The sequence below is a fragment of the Taudactylus pleione genome, unplaced genomic scaffold, assembly GCF_031769625.1.
Source record: "Taudactylus pleione unplaced genomic scaffold, aTauple2 ptg000095l, whole genome shotgun sequence".
In the NCBI taxonomy this organism is placed as follows: domain Eukaryota; kingdom Metazoa; phylum Chordata; class Amphibia; order Anura; family Myobatrachidae; genus Taudactylus; species Taudactylus pleione.
This window is the reverse complement of record NW_028284497.1, coordinates 22,883,303-22,904,531: the sequence shown is the minus strand read 5'-3', so window position 1 is coordinate 22,904,531 and position 21,229 is coordinate 22,883,303.

The window sequence follows — 21,229 nt, the reverse complement described above, 5'->3', positions numbered from 1 at the left end:
ATATAGGATAGAATCTATATATTATATGGAAAAATAGTATGGAAAAAATAATAATGAATAAATAGAATGGGGGTGAGGACTTGCAATATATCATCTCATATAGGACAGGATCAACTACTATTAAAATAGTAGCTACATTCGAATAAATAACGTGAGTAAAAATTAGATGATTTCAAAGAGTCATTAGTCTTGAGAATGTGAAGTACATATATTAGTGTATCAAATTAATAGTGAATAAATGATCATAAATAGTAAATATAATATAAATTAGGATAAAACAAGAGTAATAATGTATTACCTGAAAATTTTTGATCGCAGTGAGAAAGGTATATGAAATGAAATAAGAAATATCCCATCATATTAAATATGATATAGTGGTCTCAAATGGATTTTTTTAAAGTGCAAGAAGGAAAACAGCTTACATTATAATTGATCATTGTCAATATTGTAAAAGGAAAGAAAGAAAGGAAAGGAGAGAGGGAACAGGTGGAAAAAGAAGAAGAGAAAGTGACAAAAAATGAAGACTTTTTTATTATAAAGATTTATCAAGTGACATACAATTAATTTATATGTCGTATTGGTCTTGTATTTTTATAAACATGCACTAAAGTTATTATATTCGTTGAGGCCATTGGGTGTAAGGGTTCCTTAATTGAAGATCCATTGGGTCTCTCTTTTCAATAGTGTGTTGTTCAGGTCACCTCCTCTGATCCCCATGTTTATTCTTTCAAGGCCGAAGGCCTTGAAATGATCCAAATTACCATCATGTTTGAACAGAAAATGTTTGGCTGCTGAGGTGATTTTCTTATTCTTTGAGAGATCCGTTTTGGCATTTTTTATATTGTTGACATGTTCCAATATACGTATCTTCAATGCTCTGGTGGTCATGCCAACATACCTGCTCCCACATGTGCATTCTAAACAGTAGATGACACCAATGGCTTTGCAGTTTATACATTTTGTGATGGTTATATCTTTGCCAAACCTGTTCTTCACTGTGTCAGTTTTCTTTATATATCAACATGCTTTACAATCCCCACAGGGATAAGTTCCTTTTAGCTTGATTCTCTCTTTGGAATATCAACAAAGTGGCTGTGAACGAGTTGATCTTTGAGGTTTTTGGCTCGCCTCCAGCTCATCGATATTTGATTCCCCAGGTGTTGTTTTAAATCTGGGTCCTGAAGGAGAATAGACCAATGGCTCTGTAGAATCTGTTTTATTGCTCGCCATTCTTTACAGTAGTCTCCCACGAATCTCACTTCATCTGTATCTTCCTTGATTTTTTTGGGAAAAACTAAGTGTTCCCTGCTTGTTTTTTCTGCTATGTGCCTAGCCTTTTTGATGGATCAATTGCTATAACCTCTATTTTGTAGCTGTACAGTGAGTTCCTGACATCTTTCCTTGTATAAGCAGTCATCTGAACAATTTCGTCTCATGCATAGGAATTCCCCTTTCGGGAGGTTAGAAATTGTTGGAGGGAAATGGCAACTAGTGCTGTGGAGTAGACTGTTGGTTGTGGTTTTCTTCCTGTATAGGTCAGTTTGAATTATATCGCCTTCTCCTCTCACAAATTTTAAATCCAGAAAGTTGATGCAAGTGTGACTCATCTCCCAAGTGAAGCGTAAATCAAATCATTCACATTCATGATTTTCATAAAGTCAGTGAATTATTGTTCATTGCCTTTCCAGATAATCAAAATGTCATTGATATATCTTAACCATTGTTCTACATGTTCTATGTACAAAGAATACCCAAGGATTGTTATATTAGGGAGATTATGAGAAAATTACAAGATAAAACCTGTTATCAATTACTCATGTTTAATCCGACGGATTACTTCTTATATATGTATACTAAATTCATCAAAGGACTCTCTAAAGGAGCCGTCATGAATCAAGATTCTAAATTTCTGCAAGTGGATAACCCCAAAGTACCAACTTTCTATGTCCTCCCAAAGATCCATAAAAATGGTGTCAATCCCACAGGAAGACCAATTGTCTCGGGGATAGGGAGTCTGACGGAACAGGCCAGTAAATTCATCGATATCCATCTACGGGAATTTGTGACATCTCTTCCATCCTTTATTAAGGACACAACAGATGTCCTTCAAAGGTTAGATGACATCAAATTAGATGAACATCATCTCCTCATTGCAATGGATGTTGAATCATTATATACATCCATACAACATAAGGATGGAATATCAGCGACAAGATTCTTTTTGAATATGAAAGATCAATCAATATTCTCTGATTTTCTGATTGACCTACTGTCCTTTGTTTTACAAAGAAACTACTTCACTTTCCAAGATAAATTCTATTTGCAGACCAGGGGCACTGCAATGGGTTCTACTTGTGCTCCTACTTACGCCAACCTCTTTTTAGGTTGGTGGGAAAGGGAGATAGTGTTCTGTGAAAAAAATTCTTTGTACACAGAACATGTAGAACAATGGTTAAGATATATCGATGACATTTTAATTATCTGGAAAGGCAATGAACAATAATTCACTGACTTTATGAAAATCTTGAATGTGAATGATTTGAATTTACGCTTCACTTGGGAGATGAGTCACACTTGCATCAACTTTCTGGATTTAAAATTTGTGAGAGAAGAAGGTGGTATAATTCAAACTGACCTATACAGGAAGAAAACCGCAACCAACAGTCTACTCCACAGCACTAGTTGCCATTTCCCTCCAACAATTTCTAACCTCCCGAAAGGGGAATTCCTACGCATGAGACGAAATTGTTCAGATGACCGCTTATACAAGGAAAGATGTCAGGAACTGACTGTACGGCTACAAAATAGAGGTTATAGCAATCAATCCATCAAAAAGGCTAGGCACATAGCAGAAAAAACAAGCAGGGAACACTTAGTTTTTCCCAAAAAAATCAAGGAAGATACAGATGAAGTGAGATTCGTGGGAGACTACTGTAAAGAATGGCGAGCAATAAAACAGATTCTACAGAACCATTGGTCTATTCTCCTTCAGGACCCAGATTTAAAACAACACCTGGGGAATCAAATATCGATGAGCTGGAGGCGAGCCAAAAACCTCAAAGATCAACTCGTTCACAACCACTTTGTTGATATTCCAAAGAGAGAATCAAAGCTAAAAGGAACTTATCCCTGTGGGGATTGTAAAGCATGTTGCTATATAAAGAAAACTGACACAGTGAAGAACAGGTTTGGCAAAGATATAACCATCAAAAAATTTATAAACTGCAAAGCCATTGGTGTCATCTACTGTTTAGAATGCACATGTGGGAGCAGGTATGTTGGCATGACCACCAGAGCATTGAAGATACGTATATTGGAACATGTCAACAATATAAAAAAATGCCAAAACGGATCTCTCAAAGAATAAGAAAATCACCTCAGTAGCCAAACATTTTCTGTTCAAACATGATGGTAATTTGGATCATTTCAAGGCCTTCGGCCTTGAAAGAATAAACATGGGGATCAGAGGAGGTGACCTGAACAACACACTATTGAAAAGAGAGACCCAATGGATCTTCAATTTAGGAACCCTTACACCCAATGGCCTCAACGAATATAATAGCTATAGTGCATTTTTATAAAAATACAAGAACAATACGACATATAAATTAATTGTATGTCTCTTGATAAATCTTTAAAATAAAAAAGTCTTCATTTTTTGTCACTTTCTCTTCTTCTTTTTCCACCTGTTCCCTCTCTCCTTTCCTTTCTTTCTTTCCTTTTACAATATTGACAATGATCAATTATAATGTATGCTGTTTTCCTTCTTGCACTTTAAAAAAATCCCTTTGAGACCACTATATCATATTTAATATGATGGGATGTTTCTTATTTCATTTTATATACCTTTCTCACTGCGATCAAAAATTTTCAGGTAATACATTATTACTCTTGTTTTATCCTAATTTATATTATATTTACTATTTATGATCATTTATTCACTATTAATTTGATACACTAATATATGTACTTCACATTCTCAAGACTAATGACTCTTTGAAATCATCTAATTTTTACTCACATTATTTATTCGTATGTAGCTACTATTTTAATAGTAGTTGGTCCTGTCCTATATGAGATGATATATTGCAAGTCCTCACCCCCATTCTATTTATTCATTATTATTTTTTCCATACTATTTTTCCATATAATTTATAGATTCTATCCTATATTATCTTTTTACATAGACCAATGGAATATTTATCTACTATTACTTTTGCTATGTTATCATCTATACATTAATTCAAAGAAACATCATACACATATATATTACATTTCATCTCCTCTTCTCTGTCCCTATACTCGCTCTTTCTCTTTTAATTGTTATATCTATTTCTTTTATAACATACTAATTTATAAGTAATACGAGATCCTTTATTTTTAATTCCCGTAATAACTAACTGTTATGCACTATGTCTCAAAACCACTCATAAAAGGTACCTAAATGAGGCACATATGTGTCTATCTTGTCTTGCTAATTCAAGAGTCATGTGGATCACATGTTAATTAACTCTCCTTACTTGCTGAAAAACATGTCACTCAATTTGAATCTTGACTCCAGATTGGTTCTGCCTGCTATAAATAGCATGGCAACCAGGGAGCTTTACAGCTGATCTCCGTGACCAAGCCAGTTATAGGCGAAATGTGCGTCGGATTCCGGTTCCCTGCGACTGCAGTAGCGGGACACCTCGACACCAGGTTCAGTACCACAGTTATCACATTCCCTTTCCCCTTTCTCTTGCTAGCTCTTATCGGTTTGCACACACGGAGCTGACACGTATCAGACATCCGCTTTATACCCCGCGGCTGTATTATGCGGCAGACCTGAGCGTCTGACAATACAGTACAGCTCACTGACTATAATTCAGACACGGGCATTATTTTGCTCAATCACCCATTGTCAGCACACTTTTCATATTCTACGGAGAGCTCTGGCTTCAGGGCGACTGTGCGGTGCCGGACACCCTTACGAGAGGGTTAGCAGCACTGTCTCTGTTTTTCCTTCTCCATATACGAAGCCCACTTCAGTTAGCCACCCCTAATATAGTTAATTTTAGTAACTCATGATCCAACGGGATTTCACATCTACGGCTATTTAAATTATATCTATATCAACTGCACAGATAATGTTTTTCTGCCCCACAGATGGAGCCTAGATTATGATTTATATTATTACCATTTAGCCCCCTATAAAATACCAAATTGATTGTTTTGATATTTGTTGCTATTTAACTACTTAGTTAACACTCTGCTCCGTATCATTTGCTGTTGACTGTTTTGACTGTTGCAATAACAGAATATAGATAGATAAGTGAGGTCCAATGTGTTTATAATGTGTTTAATGCTGACAACATTGAATGTCTACATAACAACGGGGATATTACCAGAGGTCATTAGGTGTTAATTTAACTGAATCTCTTTATCTCACGTGTTAAGTATCAAAATCTACAGTGATATAAGATTTTACCCTATGAATTACATATGATCTTTATCTGTCAGTTTCCTTTGTGTGTATAACTAATTTCATCCCCTTTCTGTTAGATATTCTCAATATATAGGATTATTGTTTTCCACAATGAGTTAATGAGATGTCGGACATACAGACAATATTAATATATTTATTCAAATTAAAGATATGAATGATATTCTTGTACTGTGTGCTTAAAATTTCTATGTACATCATATATGGATGAACCATTCTTTATCTGTTATTTTGACATCCCAATCTTTCTTTCATTTAGATGGCGCTACACTGACCCTATAGACCTCCCGATTACTGTCCAATACCATTTGGAAAGACGATAATAGGCGGAGATTTGGGGTTCAGTTGGCTAACCATTATCTATACATATGCATTAGATTTCCATGGGATTACTGTACATGGGAGATCTCTCACTTCCTCTCCTCTGTAGATATACATGAGAGGGAGCAGCAAAGCCCATTGTTCAGAATCTTAATCCCAGACTTATTTCTTCAGATATCTCTGGTTTCTATATTATTCTTTTTCCCAGGAACTCATATACCGAACCTACAATCCTCTCATTGGTTATCCAATGTGAATTGTATAATAATCAACAGCAGAGATTGGGTCTGATGCAGTGGTTCACTGTTGACTTTTTTCAAGGGATGCCTGCACTGGGAAATCTCTCATTCTCTCTCCACTACACTGTATGAGATAAGATAGTAGAGCCCAGCTGCATCCAAGGATACATCCAACTTACCTTCATTTCTACTTTCTCATTTCAATTACTCTTCTTACTTTTATGGACACAAAATTAACGGTGGTCTTTATATGTCCCACAAGAGGACTAATTATTTCACTTTGATGAACCTTGTGTTTTTGATATGATATATTTAAGATATTACATGTTATATTCTTTATAGATATTTACATATTTTCGCCTATTATGTAATAATACCTACTGAAGTAATCATTACACTTCCGTTTTACTGATTTACATGTGTTTATATATTGATTGTTGTGTATGTCTGTGAGTCCTTTTTAATTTGTTACATATGATACCTAATAAAGGTTAAGTTTTAAAGAGGTGAGGTATAGCTATTTTCTGTGCTATCATAATAGAGTCTATCTGTGGTTGGCTAGTCCTTCCAAAAGTCTTTTTCTTTCTACACCAGTAAGTGAGACAGGCCCAGAGCCCCTCAACATAACTGGAAAATGACCATTGCACCTAGTAAATTAAGCAGATGGGATGCGTTCAGGCAGTGGTCGTGATGAAGCTGGATTTGGCTTAATATCAGAATCAGGTACTGCATTATATTCCAGCAGAATCAGCCAATTGAGTGAGTAGCAAGGGAAGGCGATATCACTGTAGACATGGTAATACTGGCTGCCTCCAACTGAGCCAGGAATGCACACTTAGCACTTGGAAGACGCACTGGATGCATGGTTTGCAGCAAACAATATGCAGGAAGTACATTCCAGTTGCAGTCAGGAACATATGTGGTTAATGCTGGTTGATGCAGCCCATACCTATATGCCAGGGCCGTAACTAGGGTAGTGCGACCTGTGCCATGGCACAGGGCACCGCATGGCAGGGGGTGCTGTTTGGGCCTGTCAATTTTCATGATTATTATCATTCTCACTTGTAGCTTCCTCTTTTATCCCCAGCATCTCCTGGCCTCCCCTATCTCTTCCCTGGCCCTTCCCCATGAGGCCATGTCCCTTTTTCAGGTGCACTCTCTTATGTCCCTATTTAAAAAAATGGGGAAGGGGGGCACCAATGCTCTCTCTGGCACAGGGCACCAAAAAGTCTAGTTACGGTTCTGCTATATGAACATATACACAGTGGTGGCAGTGGGATGTATAATAAATAAATTGTGGTGGTGACATAGTGGATCTTGGCTGTATTGTATGGTCTCCATTGTAGGGGAGACTCAGGGGTAAGTCTATCACTATAAAGGACAGTGTAGATAAGATGGGCGGAAAACCATGTATGTGCAGTAGTACGCTTGTCAGCCTTGGAGGTTATGCCTTCAATGGTCCAGGGTCCTAGTGCCCAGACAGAAGGTGAGATAGTGCATAGAGTACTCTCTTTCAACACCCACCATCGCTAAATGCTGTATCTAGTTGTATGACAACAACATAAGCATACCACATTTTGGATGTTTTACCTGTAACCAAAAAAACAGGGTGATTTGTAAAACAAAACATAGCATAACACAGCGACATTTCAAATGTATTCCAGTCTGCAATTTTGGAGAAAGTCATTTTGTACATGTGGCATCAGAGCTTTGGTTAACATATATGCAAGGCTTCCCTCTCTTGTCACATAATTAACTCTTACTAAGGTGTTAGCTATCGGCTCTCTAATGAAATGGTGTCTTATGGCATTATGTTTAGCTCTATCATGATGTTTAGTGCTAGAAGACAAGTCAGTTGCACATTTATTGTCACATGCAATGTTTCATTGTCATTTAGAAAACCTAACTCCCACAGAGTCTCCTTCAGTCACTTTTGTTGTTTCTGTGAGAGCCTAAAGCGCAATGACCAGGTCACTCCCAGTCAATCCCATTGAAGTCAATGGAGAAGTGCTGAGTTTCTGAGAGAGCCATGCTTCAGCTAGTTAATGGAAAATCAGGGGGGGGGGGGGGTCATGCCCCAACATTTCCCATGACCGGACTAGGCTAAAAGGTCCAGGGCCTTATTTTTTATTTTCTTTACTTGTAACCATAAGAAACCTGATCAGATCATACTCATCTGTACAGTGTTTTAAGTTCTATGTGGTATATTTACTAGAGTGACAGTTTTTAACGGTGGAGATGTTGACCACAGCAACCAATCAGATTCCACTTAACATTTAACTAGCACCTTCTAGAAGATAATAGCTATAATCTGATTGGTTGCTATGGACAACATCTCCACTTCTAAAAACTCTCACTTATATATAATATAATATACCCCTGTTTGTCATCCTTTTAAACTGAAAGATCAAAACCGATGAAACTTACACCTGCAAAATCTGACTGCCATAGACATCTGGTTTCAATTGAAGTTGAAACCCAACAGATGATAAATATGCAGATTTTGCCATCAGAAATCTCGTCAATGTCCGCTAACAAACAAGATAAAGGGGGAGATGTCTAAAACCTTGGAGGGAGATATGTAGAAAGATTAAATACCAATCAGTCAGTTTCTGGCATTTTTCAAACAAAGGCCCTAATTCAAAGACAGGAGTGGTTAGAAAAACACAGGCGTGTCTGACCGTTTAAAAGCTGTTTTATGGGCGTACATAAATTAGCCATTTTGAATGCATTCACAGCATGAGAGCTCTCTGCGTTTCAGGAAAGCTGCAGTGTTTGCGGCTGGTCAGACTTGACTTACATACAGCATGACTGCCCAATGTGCATTGATAGTACAGATGTTTACACTGTTGCACGTCGTCAGACAGAGGATATGAGAAGGAATGACATTCTAAGCAAGCATCCCTATGCTCGGCTGTGTTTTGGAAGGCATTAGCATATTTTAGCAACTGCGATCCGTAAGAGTATGCCACTGCGATTGCCATAGTGTAAATCTCGGAATCAGGCCAGCATCCTTTGTCTCTCTCCACTTTATCTCTTTCCAAGATTTGATACATCTCCCCAAAATGTACTCCAGCAAACAAACAGTTACATTTATTTTCGCATAAAAATTCTTTAAAACCCATCTTATAATGAGAATAGATGATATTCTAAGCAATCACACAATGAGATTATTCCTAATCACTCTGCCACAAATAGTGATTTGTGATATCATAAAAACATATACAGAAAACATTGCCGAAACAGCATAATTTCTAATATATATTATCATTCCAACAAAGTTACTGTACACATTTTTTGTTTGCACATTTAGACAGCATGGGGACCATCTTTCAGTGTTGACAGGAACAGATATCATATGTATTATGAAAGACACACTCCATGCATTTTATGGAATGATTCAAATAATCTGCATGCTGTTTTCATTCTTTATTAGACAGATTGTGAATACAAATCAAGTTAAAATACATGCATTATTGTTTTACAATATAACATAAAATATAAAAAAGTAATACATTTAAACCATTAAGCTTGGAATAATAATACAAGTGGGACATTTGCTTTGATTTTTACCAAAACTGTTGAATAAATGGATTTTTAAGTGATGAATCTTTTCTACAGTAGATCAACATAAAATGTTTTACTATATAATGTGTGTTATATCTTGTAAGAAAAAAATAGAACTGACACAAACAATTCAACAGCATACTTAAACAGAATAATTCAGTATTTGTAGTTTTTACAATTAGAATGAAGTTCCTGCTCTGGAATAAAATTATTAAATAAATCATGACTGGAGGGGAAATGTATTATGAGTTTTGAAGCATAAAAGTGTTTTTTTTCTGACTTCTCTCTCAGTATGCATTAATCTATGTAGTGTCCAACCGGGTCTACCTTAAAATCCATTTACTGGAGAGTTAAAAAATTATTTAGCATATTTTATGCAGCATACATATTTTTTCCACCATGGAATCAATTAATTTAATAAATAATAATAGTTGAGTTATTTGGTTGATAATTTGATATATCAGACAGCAAAGCAATCTACTGCTTCATAATTTCTATGTAAATCTCAAGTAAAATCAAAATTTGACATAAATATACATCAGGCTGTGTGTTCCTGAGCTGAATAATCACAACTGGAGACTTTCTATTTAACAAACTATATCCACTTCTCTTAACACTAATATGCACTGCAGTAAGCAAGCAAGTTTTGGAGCAATTTGCGAAGGCATAATAGTGTACTGATAACTTATAGTATCAAATAGCCAGGTTGGGACCCAGCCATGCCATGGTGCAGGCAGCAAATGTGCATATTGAAAACATCTCAAATGCTGTCACCAGTAGTCTGAAGTGTTTATATTTTGAGATGGCACCTTTTTTTCTTGATAGATACATTTTTATTTTGTAATACAGACACTCCAATGCAGTCTGAAATGGGATGCGATTGAAATACAGACGGCTCAACAGCCGCCGGTTCAAATCCCAACAGTGACAGTGTGACAGATTGAGATCCTGACGGACTTTAGTAAGTACCCTAACCCTACCCTTTTACCCCTAACCCTCACTTAGGAGTGCCTATCCCTAACCTCATCTCCTAGTGCCTAACCCTATCCTCCCCACAGTGGTGCCTAAACCTAATCCCCCATCCCCGCATCCTAAACCTAACCCGGGGGGGGCCTGACCCTAACCTCCCCCCTAGTGCCTAACCCTAACCAACCCTTCCCATAGCCTAACCCTAACCTTCCCTGGGGAGTGCCTAACCCTAAGTCCCACCGGGGGTCCCTAAACCTAACCCCCCCATCCCTGGGCTAAGTGTTATACTTACCCATCAGAGGACGATCGGGATGGTGGGGGTCGGTCTTCTGGCGTCAGGGTTAAGAAAGGCATCAACATTGCGACACCTACTATCTTAAGTCCCTTGTCGGGCAGGTCGTGTTGGGATTTAGAATGGCAGCATTGTGTCCGCTGGTCTATTAACTACATCCCATCTGGAACAACTTTACCTGGAGCCCTCTGTTGACAGCACTGTGGCTGATGGACAGGCAAAACACACTCGGAACACTGGTACTGGTCCAAATGTTCACACAGTACCTTTATTGAAATTGACCTTGGCAAAATAGCTTCTTACCCGTAAAGTACCTCTAGAAGTACAATGTCAAAGGTGCAGTATCACCAGTCTTCCTGATCCAGTATGCAAAGTTCTCATAAACATATTTAATTTCCTTTTGGAGAAGAAATTATTACTCCTATGAGGAAATGAGCCACTGGACATACAGAAATGCCTTTTTAATCAGCAAATGATTCAGTCCTGTTTTTTATTTGCAGCTCCGGATTCACTGTAGCTGAAGTAATGAATAATATAAATAGAATAGGTTTCATGTCTGAACATCAGGCACAAATAATGTTTCTTTGTATGATGAAGGAGTATTTTTAATTTTTTTATTATATAAACTTTTGCAACATATTGTACTTTTTTGGTAACTTTTGCAAATCATGAGTACAGAAAGTGAAACTTTGATCTACAAGTGCTCAATTTCCTGTTAGGCTATGAGAACTTGTGGCCTTTGAACAGTTTTTTTGTTGTTTACAAAATATAATTGAGATATGTTGTGTCACAGAAATTCCAACTGATTGGTTTCAATTTGAGGCTGCACATCTCAAGATACAAACAGAAAGTTGAACACAATTGTTATTGTATTAATTAGATTAAGCATTTCTAGCTATGGATGAGATTTTTTTCGTGAAAATCCTCTAAGCATTATAACAGTGTTTTGTATATTAAATCATATTAGTTGGAAAAGTAATTTTCAGTGTCATTTAAAAGAGACAATTATCATACACAGACAAAAACAATTATCCTAGAATTGCAGCTTCATTTTTTCTGTTGCCCTTTTGAAAGCATAATAAAATGTCATTATTTTGTGCTTCAATAAATAGTCAACATTTAGAAGGAGAGATAGTGGAATGAATTGTCCACCTGGTGTGCTCCTGTCAGAGATGGGAAGGAAATGAAAAAAAAATCTATTAAAACGGAAAGTGATCCAGGCATCGTAGCTGAAGTTATCCTTCAGTGAACCAAGACCTCCTAAAAGTCACAGGAATGTATAAAATACCAAGAACATGAAAAGTCACTGGCTCTTTCCTTCATTTTCATTGCATGGTGCCTTTTTGTTAATTTGACCCCTTAGATTTTACCCCAATACAGTGTTATGTTGTTACCTGTACTATATATATATATATATATATATATATATATATACACATATATATATATATATATATATATATAGATACATGTAGAGGGGCACTCGCATTATCTTATTCAAATGCCGGGGTGCCATCCATGAAGTTTAAGTATACACCAAAAGACCCCTGTATCCCAGGGACCAGGCGGCACTCGGCGGACTTCAAAAATACCAAATAGATTTTAATCCATAAATCGACGTTTCAAGACCTGTGCGGTCTTTTCATCAGGATATACATTACATGAATGAAATAAAAATTAACTCACCTATATACCCAAGTGTATCAGAGAAACAGCTAACACCAGTTGCTTTCCGTGACCAGCGTCGTCTCGTGGAGCACAGAGTCCGTGACCTCATCACACTGCGACTAGACCGGCAAGAGATCCCAGCGTTGTCTGGGTAACGGTAACTAGGCAATGAAAAACAACTTGACTCCAAAACAAATAATGCGTTGACCAGGACCACGGACCACTGCTGCTCACCACAGCTGTCCGCTCGGTGAGCAGCAGTGGTCCGTGGTCCTGGTCAACGCATTATTTGTTTTGGAGTCAAGTTGTTTTTCATTGCCTAGTTACCGTTACCCAGACAACGCTGGGATCTCTTGCCGGTCTAGTCGCAGTGTGATGAGGTCACGGACTCTGTGCTCCATGAGACGACGCTGGTCACGGAAAGCAACTGGTGTTAGCTGCTTCTCTGATACACTTGGGTATATAGGTGAGTTCATTTTTATTTCATTCATGTAATGTATATCCTGATGAAAAGACCGCACAGGTCTTGAAACGTCGATTTATGGATTAAAATCTATTTGGTATTTTTGAAGTCCGCCGAGTGCCGCCTGGTCCCTGGGATACAGGGGTCTTTTGGTGTATACTTAAACTTCATGGATGGCACCCCAGCATTTGAATAAGATAATGCGAGTGCCCCTCTACATGTATCTATGCAATTTGGACTAATTCTTTTCAGACCTAAAGAGAGGAGGCACCGATATAATTTTTTCCTCTTTCCCAGTGATATATTGGAAATTTACGTCTGCACCTTTTATCTGTACTTTTTTGCACTCAGCACTTCAGTATTGCACAAATTGAATATTGCACAGGCACTTTAAATTTATACAAAAATCGTTTGCTGGAACTTCATTTGTGAACCAGTGAAATATAGCTACAACGTATCATTAATATATCCTTGGAATTTTCAAGAAATATGGAAACAACCACCTTGGACTGTGACCCTCTATCCTTTGTTAACTTGGACCTACCAAAAGGGGAAATGCTCAGTTTTCCGAAGCAGAAATCTCTGCAATATTATTTCAATCAAATGAGACTACTCTACAGGATGCTAACTCTGCAGAAGATATATATATAATCATCTAATTAAATTAAAACGAAAAGAAATAGATTATTTGCTGCACGGCAGCACCTTATCAGATTATTTTAGAGCTAAATTAATACCACGTGGCTTTAGGATTAAAAATTGCCCAACAATAGGACGCAATAATGCAGAATTCTGTCGAAGATGGGTAGCGATCTTAAATAAGTGTAGTCTGGACCTCATGATCCTAGTCATAGAGGAGTCAGGCAAGGAACTTAGAAATGTTAAAACAAAAATAGAGACCTATACGGCTGACCATAAAAAAATATTAGAAGATAATACATATCAACAACTCTGGAATAAACTTATAACTCAATGTGATCAATACAAGAAGGATTTATTAAAATACAAAAAAGGCAAATGGGCAACAGTTAGCTCAGACTACAAGGAGAAACGGGTATACCGCTGGCTGAATGGCTTTGGACCAACTCCAACAGGTCCCCCGAGGGGACGCCCTAATTGGAGAAACAGAAAACAAAGATTCAGAAAGGAAGCAATGTCCTCTCAGAGTGACAGTGATTTCCAGGTACAGGATTCAGACGAGCCTTCAACTCCGCGGTCTATCCCTTTAGGGGTAAGTACCAGGAAACAGGGAGAATTACCACCATTAAACCCACAAGACGTGGGGGCCAAACCAAAAGGCTCCGGAAAAGCAACCAGGAAGAAAACCTGATATTTAATCTTTTGTCTAGAAGCATTACTGAAGTGGAAGCTAAAGTACTTAATAAAGGGTTGTCCTTTATTCCAACCAATAAACATAATGAGTTTAATTGGAAATTAGATAACTACAAATTTGCATGTACATTAAGACGTAAGAAATACTTTCAACACCAGGACAACTCGAATCTTGAGGAAACTCCTTTATCGTTTACATCTTTTTTTAAAAAGTACTCTTCTTCAAATTTTGATCCGACATCTAACAACTCTTCTATAAAAATGTTCCCTAGACTGTTGGATGATTCAGTTCACAGGTTTTTTCAAGCACAACCCAAAATATACCATAACTTATCCCCTGAGGAACAGAAAGCCCTTAAAATGCTAGTGGAGGACTCCTCCATAATTATCCGCCCTGCGGACAAAGGGGGAGCCATAGTCATCCAGAACTTACAAGACTATCAATCTGAGATAGATAGACAACTGTCTGACCATAATACATATGAAAAACTTCGTGGTGATCCAACGGGAATCTACAAAAGAGAACTGGACACCATTCTAATACAGGCTCAAGAGAACAGAATCCTGGAATCTAAAGTTATTAAGATATTAATGCAAACACACCCTGTAGTACCATTACTGTACACGGTGCCCAAGATCCACAAAGATCAGACTACACCACCGAGCAGACCTATAATCTCTGCCTGAGGATCTTTGTACCAACCCATCTCTCAATTCCTAGATAACCTTATACAACCATATGTGATGGCACAAAAAACATTTCTCAAGGACACTACTTCCCTGTTACAGAAACTCTCCTCGTTTGGGTATGTGTCTGACAATACTTTAATGTGTACCCTCGATGTGAAGAGCCTGCACACGGTGATTCCGCACAAAGAGGGCATTGATACCACCAGAACTTTTTTACAAAAGGTGAATTTTGACAAGGTTGACATTGATTTTTTTATTTCCCTGTTGGAACTTACTATAACTAGGAACTATTTCTTATTCAATGGCGAATATTACTTACAATGAAGCGGATATGCCATGGGCTCGAATGTGGCACCGGCCTTTGCCAACATATACATGTTTGCCCAGGAAGAATATTTTTTCTTTACTGATCCAGCTGTTGCAGCTAACATCAGTTTCTATGTGAGATACATAGACGATTTGTTCCTGCTCTGGAAAGGGGATGAATCGTCTTTTAAAACTATGATCTCTAATGTTAATCAGCAGAACACCCCGATTAAATTCACATTTGAATTCAGTACTTCGTCCATAAATTATCTGGACATGACAATCAAGATAATTAACAATAAATTTAAGACATCATTATATACTAAGGACACTGATCGCAACACGTTACTTATGTCGAGCAGCTTTCACCCTCCGACGTTGAAGAAGGGACTGGCTAGGTCCCAGATGATACGTGCAATGCGGATCACCAGTGAAAACAGTGATGTCGAGCGGGAATTGGACCAGATTGTCACAAAGTTTGAAAATAGAGGATACAACAAACAGACATTATTAAAACAAAAGAAAGAAGTACTACAAATGTCTACAAGTGTCATGCAAATTCATGGAAATAGGCTCCACGTTTAAGCATCCACACACGGGAAAAGTGTTTAACATCAAACATGTGGTCACTTACTCAACTCGCTTTGTAGTGTATATGATAACCTGTCCATGTGGCTTGTGCTATGTCGGGCAGACTATCAGAATGTTTAAAGAAAGGATGGCTCTCCATCGGTCGGCTATCAAAGCAGCCATCGAGGGTAAAACAAGTGAACAACCGGTGGCTCGACACTTCAGTGAAGCAAAGCATCTATTGAAAGATTTGAACTATAAGATCATTGACCACATACCCCCATTAAAACGAGGAGGAGATAGAGCTAAACTTCTCTCCATCAGGGAGGCACGTTGGATTTTTTCCTTGAACACAGTATCCCCTGGTGGGCTTAATGAAAAACTTCCTTGGAACCTATGCCTATAACTGATCTGTCTATTATATATACTACAGCTGTCTTATATTTTACAATATTGAATACCTTGAATTTTTCAAAAAAACAAAACCTAGGTCTCATTGTTATATATTTCTAGTTCTGTATGGCTATGCGATTTTTCATTCCTTAGTATATTTACAAGGTTGCCCGGATTTATGGGCTTTGTTTAATATCTACAATATATCGGGGTCCGATTGTTTATGTGACCATAGTATTGCTTTTATGTATGCCTCTCTATATATTCATGTTGGGTGTTTCTATGTAATAGCACTGTTTTAGTAGTAAAATGTTATGTTTGTGCTTTCCACAGCTATCCGCTCGGTGAGCAGCAGTGGTCCGTGGTCCTGGTCAACGCATTATTTGTTTTGGAGCCAAGTTGTTTTTCATTGCCTAGTTACCGTTACCCAGACAACGCTGGGATCTCTTGCCGGTCTAGTCGCAGTGTGATGAGGTCACGGACTCTGTGCTCCACGAGACGACGCTGTTCACGGAAAGCAACTGGTGTTAGCTGTTTCTCTGATACACTTGGGTATATAGGTGAGTTCATTTTTATTTCATTCATGTAATGTATATCCTGATGAAAAGACCGCACAGGTCTTGAAACGTCGATTTATGGATTAAAATCTATTTGGTATTTTTGAAGTCCGCTGAGTGCCGCCTGGTCCCTGGGATACAGGGGTCTTTTGGTGTATATATATATGTATATATATATATACTATATATAATATATGTGTGTGTATGTATATATATATATATATGTGTATATATATATATATGTAAAGTGCTGTGGAATATGTGTGAGCTATATAAATAACTGGTAATAAATAAGTAATAAGTATATGTTTCATGTTTCATGTTATTTGTGAAAAGAATCTTAGGGGTAAAGTTACTAAGATGGGAGTTCTATTTAAGAAGTGATGTTGCCCATAGCAGCCAATCAGATTCTACTTCTCATTTATCTAGCACCTTCTAGAAGATTTCTGGAATCTGATTGATTGCTATGGGCAACATCACTTCATGATAGAACTCCCATCTTAGTAAATTTACCCCTTAAAGGTAAGTGGTTATTATTAACTTTTATTAAACAGATAAGGTGATAAAATTGGCTTACCTGGCTATAAGGAGAGGTCACTCACACAGGCACGCCCAGCACAATGGAGACTCCAAGCACTTCGTAAAGTTTCAAAAAGAAAAGCCCAACAAGTTGTCCCACTAAAATGTACATATAGAGGTGCAAGAAGGAAAAATCCCTATGTATTTTGTCTGAGAAAAACTTCTTATATACAGTATTATCTCATCTGTATATAAAGAAACATACAGCAAAAGTTGATAACAAAAGTTACTTCATGTTGGCCTCAGTAACAGCTCTTATATTGCCTGCCACAGCACAGATGGTTCCACATACGGAATACATAAGGGAGACCGGCAGCCGGAATGCCGACGGTCAGAAGACCGACAGCGGCATCCTGATGCTCAGAATCCCTACAGGGGATTGGTATGTAGTCTAACCCTCCCCCCTTCTCCCCTAACCTTACTCTCCCTTCTTGCATACTAACCCTAACCCCCCTCCCCCCCGCAGCCTAACCCTAAGCCACCCCAGTAGTGCCTAAACCTAACCCTCCCCACTTGATGCCTAAACGTAACCCTCCCCCTTTAGTGCCTAACCTTAACCCCCCCTGGTGTTGCCTAACCCTAACCCCCCTGAGATGCCTAAACCTAATCCCCCCTTTTTGCAGATAAGCCTAATATACCCCTCCCCCCCAGCAGCCTAACCCTAACCACCATCTCCGGTGGTACCTAAACCTAACCTTCCCCCTCCTGCGGCCTAAACCTAATCCGGCCCACTATAATTACGTTCAGGATGCCGGCAGTCGGGATTCCAGCGTCAGCATCTCAGGTGATGTCGGTATTCCGGTGCCGGTATTCTGCCCATGGGTCGGGATTCTGGTGCCGGGATTTCAACCGCCGGCATCTTAACTGCATCCCCCACATCCACCAGTCCTCAAATTGTGCCACGGACTTTGCAACTTAGCCACGCCAAGTTTTTATCTTATTAAATATGCATCTTAATCTGTAATTTTATAGCATGTCCTTTGCAACAAAAATACTAATCTTAATGCTGGGCATACACTATACAATTATCTGTCAGATATATTTCCAAGCTGGCTGGTTGGAATGAAAACCTGGTAATGTATGGGATCATATGGGCAGCACAGACGGTGTAATAGTCAGCATTACTGCCTCACAGCACTGAGGTCATGGGTTCGATTCCCACCATGGCCCTGTGTGGAGTTTGTATATTCTCCCTGTGCTTGCGTGGGTTTCCTCCGGGTACTCCGGTTTCCTTCCGCACTCCAAAAATATACTGGTAGGTTAATAGGCTCCAAACATAAATTAACCGTAGAGTGTATGTGGTGAGCATGTGATAGGAAAGGGCTGCCATCAGAAATTCTGGGGCCCGGGACTGAAAAAATAGAAAGGGCCCTCCTAATGACCAGGGGTTTTGCATCCAGCCCTATAGTCAGGCTTGCCTACCCTCCCGATTTGGCCGGGAGCCTCCCGATTTTCGGGTGCCGCTCCCAGCCCCCCGGAAAGGCAGGCAAGCCTCCCGGCAGCCAGCAACCCTCCCGACCACCCCCAAGAATAAACTAAAAAACCCCGCAGCGGGGGGCGGTGACGCGATTCGCGTTGAATCACGTCATCGTGGCCCCGCCCCGTTTCACAATACCAAAAATAATGGCATTGGGAAGAGGGGGCGGGGCTACGATGCGATCACGCAGCTCCACCCCTGGCTCCGCCCCCAAAAGTGACATCATGGCTGGGCACGCCCCCCACTGTTAGCTGACAATCAGCTCCCTCCCGGAAGGAGTTAACTGATTGTCGGCAAGTAAGCCTATAGTGTCTCTCCAAGTCCAGCCAGACCTATCTACCCAGCCAGCACCCCTTCTGTCTCTGTCAGCAAGCACCCCTTCTGTCTTTCTATCAGCCAGCACACCTCCTGCATACCTCCCAACATGATCCTTTCCAGGAGGGACACAATGCTCTGGTCCTGGACTTCCCTGGTAATGTATGACTGGTGGAGGCTCCAGAGGTGGGGCTGCAGTACAGTCCAAAATTCAAATAGGGGAGTCACACCAACTGCCAGTGAGTACCAGCCAGTGATGTTTCCAGCGTTTGAAATGACAGTTGGTGTGGCTCCCCTATTTGAATTTTGAACTGCGCTGCAGCCCCACCTCTTACCAGGGAAGTCCAGGACCAGAGCATAGTGTCCCTCCTGGAGAGGGTCATATTGGGAGGTATGCTCCTGTCATTCTGTCAGCCAGCACCCCTACTGTCTCTCTGTCAGCCAGCACCCTTTCTGTCTGTCAGCCAGCACCCCTTCTGTCTGTCAGCCAGCACCCCTTCTGTCTGTCAGCCAGCACCCCTTCTGTCTCTCTGTCAGCCAGCACCTCTTCTGTCTGTCAGCCAGCACCCCTTGTGTCTGTCAGCCAGCACCCCTTGTGTCTGTCAGCCAGCACCCCTTCTGTCTCTGTGTCAGCCAGCACCCCTTCTGTCTCTGTGTCAGCCAGCACCCCTTCTGTCTGTTAGCCAGCACCCCTTCTGTCTCTATCAGCCAGCACCCCTTCTGTCTCTCTGTCAGCCAGCACCCCTTCTGTCTCTGTGTCAGCCAGCACCACTTCTGTCTCTGTCAGCAAGCACCCCTTCTGTGTCTCTGTCCCCAGCACCCTTTCTGTCTGACAGCCAGCACCCCTTCTGTCTCTATCAGCCAGCACCCCTTCTGTCGCTGTGTCAGCCAGCACCCCTTCTGTTTCAATCAGCCAGCACCCCTTCTGTCTGTCAGCCAGCACCACTTATGTCTTTGTCAGCCAGTACCCCTTTGGTCTGTCAGCCAGCACCCCTTCTGTCTGTCAGCCAGCAGCCCTTCAGTCTCTGTGTCAGCCAGCATCCCTTCTGTCTCTGTGTCAACCAGCACCCCTTCTGTCTCTGTGTCAGCCAGCATCCCTTATGTCTCTGTGTCCGCCAGCACCCCTTCTGTCTGTGTCAGCCAGCACCCTTTCTGTCTCTGTGTCAGCCAGCACCCCTTCTGTCTCTATCAGCCAGCACCCCTTCTGTCTGTCAGCCAGCACCCCTTATGTCTTTGCCAGCTAGTACCCCTTTGGTCTGTCAGCCAGCACCCCTTCTGTCTCTGTCAGCCAGCACCCCTTCTGTCTCTGTCAGCCAGCACCCCTTCTGTCTCTGTCAGCCAGCATCACTTCTGTCTCTCTGTCAGCCAGCACCCCTTCTGTCTCTATCAGCCAGCACCCCTTCTGTCTGTCAGCCAGCACCCCTTCTGTCTGTCAGCCAGCACCCCTTCTGTCTCTGTCAGCAAGCACTCATTCTGTCTGTCAGCCAGCACCTCTTCTGTCTCTGTGTCAGCCAGAATTCAATACGTGGGGCAAACTAAAAGAAAATTAAAAATAAGAATAGCAGAACACATATATAATATAAGAAGAGGTCTTACTACGCATAGTCTCTCAGCCCACTTCCTGTGTCAACACAATAAAGACCGAAAAGGTCTAAAATTCTTGGGAATTCAAAAAGTTAATCCAAACTGGAGAGGAGATGATTTGGTGAACTTACTTAAAAGAAACGAAACAAAATGGATTTTTTTATTACAAACATTGGAACCACATGGTCTCAATATAGAAATTTAACTAAAAGCCTTTTTATAATATTTTTAATAAACACTTTTATTAGTTTTCATTAGTTTTTATCACACACATTTAATTTTTATAGGTATATTCAAAAGAGTTATAACAATCACAGAAAAAGCAATATGGAGTATTTGGGAACATGTGCTAGACGCCAAAAAAGCCCATCCACTTCCGGAAACGAATATCCGGTTTTTAACTTGTTTCAATAAAGTTGATCTAT